The sequence below is a fragment of the Pristiophorus japonicus genome, unplaced genomic scaffold (genome assembly GCF_044704955.1).
Source record: "Pristiophorus japonicus isolate sPriJap1 unplaced genomic scaffold, sPriJap1.hap1 HAP1_SCAFFOLD_79, whole genome shotgun sequence".
Taxonomy (NCBI): Eukaryota; Metazoa; Chordata; class Chondrichthyes; family Pristiophoridae; genus Pristiophorus; species Pristiophorus japonicus.
Window position 1 is genome coordinate 53,925 of NW_027254707.1, and position 10,136 is coordinate 64,060.

A 10,136-nucleotide genomic window follows, 5' to 3' on the forward strand; every position below is an offset into this window, starting at 1 on the left:
TCATAAGTCAACTCTCCTCATCTCCGAAATCAACTGTGTGAACTTTCTCTGAACAGTTTCCATTGCAAGTATATCCTTCCTTAAATACGGAGAATAAACTGCACACAGTACTCCAGGTGTGGCCTCACTAATACCTGGTACAATTGTAGCAGGACTAATCTGGTTTATACTCTATCTCACTTGCAATAAACGCACATTCCATTCGCCCTCCTGATTAATTGCTGTACCTGCATACTAATTTTTGTGTTTCATGCACAAGGATTCTCATCTGTCCCTGTATTGCATCACTTTGCCACGTTTCTCCATTTAAATTATAATTTGCTTTTCTATTATTTCTGTCAAAGTAGGTAACCTCTTATATTGCAACTGCCAACTTGTTGCCCATTCACTTAGCCTAACTATATCTCTCTGCAGATTTGTTGTGTCTTCCTCAGAATTTGCTTTCCGACCCTATTTGTTTCATCAGACAACTTAGCTACATTACACTCGGTTCCTTCATCCAAGTCATTAATATAGTTTGTAATTAGTTGAGGACCCAGTACCGATACCAGCGTCACTCCACTAGTCACTGTCTGCCAACTGGAAAATGACGCATTTATCCAGACGCTGTGTTTTCTCTTATATAGCAAAGCCTCTATCTTGGATTTACTCCCAACCCCATGAGCTGTTATCTTGTGCATTAACCTCTTATGTGTCACCTTATCAAATGCCTTCTGGAAATCCAAATACACCACATACATTGGTTCCGCCTTATCCACTCGGTACATCCTCAAAAACTCCAGCAATTTGTTAAACATGATTTCCTTTTCATAAAACCATGCTGATTCTGCTTGATTGAATGTCCCGCTACTGCTTCCTTAATAATGGACTCCAGCATTTTCGCAAAGGCAGATGTTAGGCTAACTGGTCTATGATTTCCAGTTTTATTCTTGCCTCAATTTTTAAATAGGGGCGTTACATTTGTGGTTTTCCAATCTGCCCGAATCCAGGAAATTTTGAGAAAATATAACGAATACATCCACTATCTCTGCAGCCACTTCACTTAAGATCCTGGGATGAAAGCCATCAGGTCCAGGGGACTTGTCCGCCTTTAGTCCAATTATTTTGCTAGCAGTACTTCCTTCTTGATAGTGATAGTCATCCCAGCCTACATTCACTTGATTATCCACTCTTGGATTGTTTTTAGTATCATCTACTGCAAAGGCCAATACAAAATATTTGTTTAATGTCTCTGCCATTTCCCTGACCTCCAATATTAACCCCCAATCTCATCCTCCAGGGGACCAACATTCATATTAGCCAAACTTTTCCTTTTATGTATCTGTAGAAACTCTTACTATCTGTTGTTATATTTCGTTCGAGTTTACTTTCTAAATCTATCTTCCCTCTTCAATCATGTTTTTAATCGTTCTCTGCTGCTCTAGTCTCCCACTCGTCTTCGCCACATTGTGTGCCTTTGATTTCAATTTCAAACCCTCCGTTATTTCCTTAGTTAGACACGGATGGTTATCTCTTCTCTTACAGTCTTTCCTACTCATTGGATACATTTTTGTTCCGAGTTATAAAATATGTCCTTAAATGTCTGCGACTGCTCTACAACCGTCCCACACTTTAGTCTATTTTGCGATCTACTTTAGCCAACCTTTGTTGTCCCCCTTATTTATGCTTCGGACATTGGTTGGAGAACCAAATTTCTTTCCCTCCAACTGAGTTTGAAATTCAACCATATTATGGCCACTCATTCCTATACGATCTTTTACTCCGAGATCATTTATTAATCCTGTCTCATTACACAGTACGAGATCTAAGATAGCCTGCTCCCTGGTTGGGGTAGCATGTACTGTCGAAGTAAACTATCCCGGATACACTCTATGAACGTCTCCTCAAGGCTACCCTGACTAATTAAGTGTTTCCAGTAAATATGAAGGTTAAATCACCTATGATTATTGCTGTTCCTTTTTTACAAGTCTCCATTATTTCTTGATTTATACTCTGTCCAACCATGTAGCTACGGTTAGGGGGCCTATAGTCTATGCCCACCAGCGACTTTTTCCTGTTATTGTTCCTTTTACTCCACCCAAACTGATTCAACCTCTTGATCCTCTGAGCCGATATTGTTTCTCATTAATGCACTGATCCCATTTTTATTAACAGTGTGACCCCACCTCTTAACATAACAACTTAAGAATTAGGAACAGGAGTAGGCCATTTAGACCCTCGCACTTGCTCCGCCATTCAACAAGATAATGGCTGATCTGGCCGTGGACTCAGCGCCACTTACTCGCCCGCTCCCCGTAACCCTTAATTCCCTTTTTGGTTAAAAAGCTATCTACCTGTGACTTGAATACATTCAATGAGCTAGCCTCAACTGCTTCATTGGGCAGAGAATTCCACACATTCACAAACCTCTGGGAGAAGAAATTCCTTCTCAACTCGGTTTTAAATTGGCTCCCCCGTATTTTGATGTTGTGCCTCCTAGTTCTAGTCTCTCCGACCAGAACAACCTCTCTGCCTCTATCTTGTCTATCCCTTTCATTATTTTAAATGTTTCTATAAGATCATCCCTCATCTTTTTGCTTTATGTCTGTCCTTCCAAAATATCAAATACTCCTGAATATTTAGTTTCCAGTCATGGTTACCTTGCAACCACGTCTCTGTAATGAATATCAGATCATACTCATTTGTATCTATTTGTGCCGTCAACTCATCTGTTTTGTTACGAATGTTACGTGCATTTAGAGAAAATACTTTAAAATTTATATTTTACCCTTTTTTCCTGCTTGTTTCTTCTGTCCGACAGGTCACTTTCTACATTTTTGCTTTTTCATTCAAACTCTACTCGCCTCCCTATTGAATCGATTCTCAGGTTCCTATCCCCCTGCCAAATCTAGTTTAAACCCTCTCCCACAGCACGAGCAACCGACACCTCCAGCCCTCCCACCCCCCACCACGCGAGGTTAGTGGTCCCGGATCTGTTGAGGTGCAATCCATTCGGTACACGTCGCAACTCCGCCAGAAGTGGACCCAATTTCTCAGGAAACTAAAGCCCTCCCTCCTGCACCATCTCTCCTGCCATGCATTCATTTAATCTATCCTCCTATTTCTGTACTCACTCGTTCGTGGCACCTGGAGTATTCTTGAGATTACTACCTTTCAGGTCCTGCTTTTTAATCTCTCTCGTAGCTCCTTAAACTCTGCCTGCAAGAACTCATCTCTCTTTCTAGCTATGTCATTGGTAACAGTATGGAAAATGAACTCTGACTGATCACATTCCTCCATCAAAATGCCCTGCAGCCGCTCGGTGACATCCTTGACCCTGGCTCCAGGGAGTCATCATATCATTCTGGTGTCACGGCTGCGGCTGCAGAAACGCCTGTCTGCTCCCCTGACTATTGAATCACCTACCATTATAGCTCTGCCATTCTTCTCCCTCCTCCCCTGTGCAGCTGAGCCACCTGCGGTGCCGTGTATTTGGATCTGGCTGCACTCCCCAGAGACACTATCTCCACACCGGTACTCAGAAGCTAATGTCTGTTGACGAGTGAGATGGACTCGGGACCTCATGCACTACCTGCCGAGTACTGCTATTCTGTCTGCTGGTCACCCACTCCCTCTCTACCTGCACACTCTTAAGCTGAGGGGTGACAACCTCTCGAAGCAAATTGAGTAAATAGTTGATGGCGAACAGTTTGCCGTGCTCTGGGGAAAGTATCTCGAGCCATGCTTCTGTGATGCTACAATCCTCTCTCAGTTATCTTGTGTTTACACCTGTAAACCTCAGATTACGGATTTAATTTCCGGCCGTGCCAGCAGGGATTTTCTCACCTTTAATGTTCTGGTTCTCTTTTTCTCTCTCTATGATTCATTATATTTCTCTCTGAATCTGACTTTCTTTCCACGTGTCAGTCTCGCTGTATATCTATTTCAGTTGCAGTTAATTTCTGTAAGCTTTTCTCATTGGGGATCTGTTTATCCGTCCAAATATGACTTTATCTCTGTCACTCTCCATCGCTACCCACATCAGTTTACTCCATACCTTATGAGTTATCTCTTTATGCGCTGGTTCAATCTGAACTTGCTGATACTGGGTGGTTGACGCGCATTTTAACATTATTCATTCAAAGATGTTCAGTGTTGACGGGAAGATTACATGTTCTGTGGGTTAAAGCACGGGGGTTTGTTGTCAAGTTACGGACGATCAGTTCAGTGCGTTGTTTGCCTAGTGCTGTGCTATTGTGGTACAGCTTTTCACCGCCCACAGTTAAACACAAGGTATATATCCTCCCACGTTTGCATAGTATGCAGACGTGAAGTTTGCTCTGCGCTGAAAACTAAATTTTGAGTCTCCAATCAATTTGCCGAATTTCCAAGCACTGCACTGCAGCGTGCCCATGACCAGGATGGCCGAGATGTTAATGGGTTGGAATTAAAATCCAACTGATGTGTCTCTGTTCCTGGTAAATGCTCAACCAACTGGTTTGACAATTAGACTTAATGCTTGTTTGTTATGAAAGCGTGTAAGCGATCCATAATTTCTGCAAAGAATATATTTTAATTAACCCTTCAAGACAACATTTCTTTATTTATAATAGGAGTTCTGCCAATTGACTGAACACAGGAACAGGATTAGGCCATTCCGCCCCTTGTGCCTATTCGCCATTCTGTTAATTCTTGGCTAAGCTCTATCGTAACTCCATCTATCTGCATTGGCTCTACATCATTTTAATCAATGTCTAGCAAAAACTATCAATCTAAAATTAACATTTTTAATTGAGCTAGTATATCCTGCTTTTTGTAGAAGATAAATCCATCACCCTTTACGTGAAGAAGATTTTCCTAACTTCTCTGCCGAATGGCCTTCCTCTGATTTTAACATTATGTCCTCTTGTCGTAAACTCCCCCACGAACGGTAAAAAAAACTTTCTCTCTATCTATCTTATCAATTCGTTTTAAAATTTTAAAAAGCTCAATCAAATCACGACTTAACCTTCTATATTCCAGGGAGTACAGGCCTAGTTTATGTAATCTCTCCACATAATTTAACCCGTCGCAACCTGGTAACATTCTAGTGATAAAGAACTGTACACATTCCAATCCAGCCTATCATTTCTAAGGGGCCGTGCCCACAAACGGACTGAATATAATGGATAGAAACGGCTTATTTCCCATAGCAGAGGGCTCAACAACCAGCGGGCCTACATTTATAGTATTTGGAGAAGGTTTACAGGAGATGTGATGTGAAATCTCCACATGCAGTTAGTTGTGGTTGTCTAAAATGCACTGCCTACAGAGTGGTAGAGGCAGAAACCTTAAACCTTAAAAAGTATTTGGATGTGCCCCTGAAGTGCCGTAACGTGCAGGGTTATGGACCTAGAGCTGGAAAGTGGGATTAGGCTGAGTAACCGTGGCAAGAACAGGATGGGCCGAAATTGCCTCCTTCTGTGCTGTAAACTTCTATAAATCTATTATATTCTATAACTTAGAGTACTCCAGATATAGTATAACTACATCTCTGTTCAGTTGAAGAAAAACTTCCATTGCATTCTAGTCCAACTCCTAGTTATAAAGCCTAACATGCCATTAGTTGTTTCGAATATATTTGTAACTTGCTACTGCAGGTTAGCGGGATGGGCACTTGGACTGCAAACCACTTTGGAAATCAATCCCTCCGAGCTGTGCTCCATTTAATTAGGACTCGGATCTAAACTTTGTGATCTAAAATGGGTGACCACACAATTACCTGTTTGGAATCTATCTGCCACTGAATCGTCCATTCGTTTAATCTATCAATATATGTTTATAAGTATACGCTAACGACTGCCCTCCTTACCACACCACCAATATTTGCATCATCGGCAAACTGGGATATCTGTCTTCCTGTTGTGCCTTCTTAATCTTTAAGAAATATAGAATGAAACAATTTTTAAAAAACTGGCGTTTTAAAACGTGCCACGCTTTGAAACTCTGGTTAGGGGCTGTGGGAAGAGGAAGGTTGGAGTAAGATTTCTGGTCGATGACGCATGTGATCCTACATCATGCAGTGTGCGTTGTTTTCAAACAGTAAATGCACCAGCTTGCATTCCTGCAGCATCTTTCACGAACATAGGATGACCCAATTGCCCGCCGTTGCTCAGTTTGAGTTCCGACAGGACCCCCAGCCTCCAGACATCATTACAGCCTTGGTCCAAATATGGCCAAAAGTGATTAATTCTAAAATGAGGCGAGACTTATTGTCCTTGACATCAAAACAGTATTTGGTCGAATGTTTCATCAAGGAGGCTTCTAACGTTGAAATGATTGCGGGGTTAATCTCCACTGCTGGAGACATACCTAGCCTAAAAGAAGATGGTTGTGGTTCGACGCCAATCATCTTAGCCCAGGATATCGCTGCAGGTGTTCATCATCACCTGCTTCATCAATGACCTGCACTTCATCATAAGATCAGAAGTGGGCATGATCGTTGAAGATTGATTTTTCCAACTCGAGTATCAACTCTGCAGATAATGAACCAGGAAATATATCGCCTTTCCATTATCGTGCGGTGAAAATCTTGGAACTCCTTCTACAACAGTACATTGGTAGTACCATCAGTCAGTGACTGAACCACAGAGCCATATAAATTTACAGCACAGAAGGAAACCATTTAGCCCATCGCGTCCTTGCTGGTGGACTGTGTAGTATGCTGTCAAATCTAATTTCGAGCTCTTGGACCGTAGCCATCAAGTGCATATCCAAGTACTGCAGTGGTCCACGAAGTTTGTTCATCACTATCTTCTCAAACGCAATTCGGGTTGGGCAATACATATCAGCCTTGCTAGCTACGCCCACATGCACTGAATTAATATTTTTATTAAAACGTGCTTTACCAAAAATGAAGTACTTCTTGAAGTGTAGTCACTGGATGTGCTGTTGGGCAATACGGCAGCCAATTATCACACAGCAAGATCCCATCGATGGTGGGATAGAGATATGTGCAGGAAACAAAAGAGCATTCCCCACCTCATAGAATCATAGAATCGGAGAAGTTTGCGTCAGGGAAGGAGAGGATTCGGCACATCCTATTTCCGCCAATCAAAAGAGCTATCAAGCCTAATCGCACTTCCCAGCTTTTGATCTGTAGCGTTGCAGATTAGGGCGATTCAATCCATATACAAGTACGAATTAAATGTGATGAGGATTGTGTCTCCACCAACTTTTCAGTCAATGAGTTCCAGACCCAAATTAATTCTGGGCGAAAACATTTCTCCTCGACTCTCGTGTAATCCTTTTACCAATTACTTTAAATCTATGCCCCCTGGTTATTGACCTCTCTGCTCAGGGGCACAGGTGTTTCTTATGCACACTATCTCGGCCCCGCATAATGTTATACACGTCAATTATGTCACCCTTTATCCTCATCTGTTCCGAAGAAAACAACCCCAATCTTTCTCCATACCCAAAACTATCCAGTCCTGTCAACATCCAGAGGACAACAGAGGAAACAGATAAAAGTGAAGGAGAAATGTTTTTTTTTAAGCTTTGATCTGTAATGCACTGCTGAAAAGTTGGTGAATCATGGAGTCATCGATTCATAGAATTGTTTCAGCATGGATGAAGGCAGTTCGGCCCGTTGAGCCCGTGCTGACTCTCAGCTCGTCTTACCACCCTGTTATTTCCCCGTAGCACTGCAGATTCAATATTAACCCTCAAAATGGAATTGGATAAATGCTTCAAGAGGCACATTTTGCAGGGCGTTGTGGAAAGATCTGGGAATAATTGGATAGCTCGTTCAAGAGTACGATGGACCAAGTACTCTCCATCGGTATGTATGATTTTATGAAATTTTTTATGATAGTTTCAAATAAATGGCGCTGGTCATTTGCCCGTTCCATTTTCCCACTTTATGTCTTTGCATATGCGTCTGTGTTTGTACAACCGAATTGAAATGATGTGGGATTCGGTAACAATACGACGCCAGTCACACAGTTCATCAGGGCGCGGTGGCCAAGTGGTAAGGCGTCGGTCTCGTAAACCGAAGATCATGGGTTCGACCCCCATCTGTGCCTATCGATATTTTATCACTTTAAATGTCATATTTTGAAGCTTTTTCCTTTTTCACTATCAAAACACTTCATAATTTTGAACTAGCGCCATATATCGCCTCTTAACATTTTCTATTCTAAGGAGAAAAATCCCAGCTTCTCCAGTCTCTTCGTATAAATGAGGTCCCCAACTCTGGCAGTATTCTAGTAAATCTATTCTGCACCCTCTCCAAGGGCTTGACTTCTTCCCTGAAGCGTGTTCCCCACGCAACATTCCAGCTAAGACCTCATAAGTGTTTTATAATTGTTTAGCATAACTTCCTTGTTTTTAGACTCTATTCGTCTATTAACAAAGGAAACGTCCCCATGTCTTCCAGATCCTGCCCCCTCTTTAAAATTGTACGTTTAGAGTTGGTTAGTACAATACAGGGAGCATTATGACTGGTTTCAGTATCATTGATATCCACAGGCAGATGCTAAAATGGGGATTTAAATTTTCATGTATAAATCTGGCCCCGTTAAAATTGTATCATTAATTCACATTGCCTCTCCTCATCCTACCAAAATGTTTCACTTCATAATTCTCTGCGTTAACTTACATCTGCTATATGTCTGTTCATTTCACCAATCGGTTATTTTCAATCTCCCTCTTTGTACCACTTACTATCTGCTTTGTGTCCCTTTGCTCTTCTTTGTACCTTTCCCATTCACCAGGATCTGTGCTATTTTTCGCATTTGTGTCCGTTTACAGTGGTCCGTTACCTGCTTAGTCGTCCATGCCTATTTTCTTTGGCCCCTCAGGGGGATAAATTGATTTTTTATTACTTTTAATTATTTTTAACACCTCCTGTCGTTTTACCAATAACAGATTTTTCCCAGTGTATTCTGGAAAGTCTCTCTCTCAGCCCCTTGAAGTCGGTCTTGCATAAATCTAGAATGGTAGTAGCTGTTTCATGTATCTCCCTGTCAAACGTTACGTTGAAGTCGATCATGTTTTGATCGCTATTAAATACATTTTCTCTTACCCTTTGGCTGTTGAATAAATCCGGTCGTTACTCATTACTAAATGTAAATTGGCATGCCCCTTGTTCGTTCTGGAACATATTGTTATAGAACTAGCCCGGACACACTCATGAAATTCACAATTTTTCTGACAGGTGCTAGTCCGATTATCCCAATATATATGAAAATTTAAATCACATATTAAAACCACACTGTCTTGAATACACGCTTGTCTAATCTCTACATATATACATTCTATTGCTTCACAGCTGCGACTAGGGGGTATATATACAACTTCCACTATTGTCTTAAATCCTTTCCTATCTCTTAATTCTACTCATAAAGTCTCCACGTCCGGCTTACTTGTAGTTAGATCCTCGCTTAGAACTGAATCATAGAATCATGATTATTTACAGCAGGGAAGAAGGATATTTCGGCCCATTCGGTCAACGCCGGCCAACAAAGAGCTACCCAGAGGAATCCCATGTTCCAGCTTTTGGTCCGTAGCCCTGTAGGTTATTGCATTTCAAGTGCATATCCAAGCGCGTTTTAAATGCGGTGAGGGTTTCTGCCTCTCCCATCCTTTCAGGCAGTGAGTTCCAGACTCCCAACTTGATCTGGGTGAAGCCACTACCCGTCAATTCCCCTCTCAACTTGCCACCAATGACTTTAAATCTATCTCCCCTATTTATTGACCATTGTGATCAAAAATATAGTTCCTTCCCATCCACTCTCTTTCGGCCCCTCAGAATTATGAACACATCAATAATGTTTCCCCTCAGCTCCCAATGTTCCAATGAAAACAAACCCAGCCTATCGAATCATTACACATAGCTAAAATTCTCCAGTCCATGCAACATCCTCGTAAATCTCTTTTGCACCCTCTCTCGTTCAATTACATCTTTCCTATACTGATGTGTACGCAGTACTCTAGCTGTGGCCCAAATAATGTTTTACATAGTTCAAGCATAACTTCACTTGTATTGTACAATATACCTCGGCTAATAAAGGCAAGTATGCTGCATGCCTCCTCAACGAGCACGTTTTCTTTGCATCTTGAAACGGAGACAATGATGAAATATTACAACAAAAACAACAACTTGCATTTATGTA

The 10,136-nt window shown here is 41.6% G+C and overlaps 1 non-coding gene across 1 annotated transcript; it reads left to right on the forward strand.

Annotated features, from left to right (window-relative positions):
- Positions 1 to 7,973: 7,973 nt before the first annotated feature.
- trnat-cgu (transfer RNA threonine (anticodon CGU)) lies at positions 7,974 to 8,045 on the forward strand. Its single transcript has one exon. It is a non-coding gene; the product is annotated as a tRNA-Thr (tRNA).
- The last annotated feature ends 2,091 nt before the right edge of the window (positions 8,046 to 10,136 follow it).